Below are 419 nucleotides of genomic sequence, written 5' to 3' on the forward strand. Positions count from 1 at the left end.
ATATGGAGACGAAACTGCCATGTCTCACACTTAAAGAAAGCTTACAGTCGACCACAGGAACTTGAGGACAAAGGTGAAATTAGTTTGTTTATCGTAGGAGGACTCTCAATCCCCACAATTTATTAGATTTCTGAAAGAAAGAAAAGAATGAATAGGAACACAGGTATAGTGAGAATATAGAAAGAAAAGTAAAAGACTATCAATGATATGAAAATACATCGGATGATCAGAACTTTTCAACTGTAGATTTAAGAAGAGTTCGGAGGGAACTATAAAGGCCTAATAGTTCGAGTTAGCGTAAGAAGGGGAGTTGAAATGTTCTGACCAGATGGATATATTTTCATTTGGAAGGGGCCCCGATAATATTGATAGACAATGGAATTGTATTGGAAAATTGATAAGAGAATTAACGAAAATGA

This window comes from Frankliniella occidentalis, unplaced genomic scaffold (assembly GCF_000697945.3).
Source record: "Frankliniella occidentalis isolate FOCC.00 unplaced genomic scaffold, Focc_3.1 Scaffold497, whole genome shotgun sequence".
NCBI lineage: Eukaryota > Metazoa > Arthropoda > Insecta > Thysanoptera > Thripidae > Frankliniella > Frankliniella occidentalis.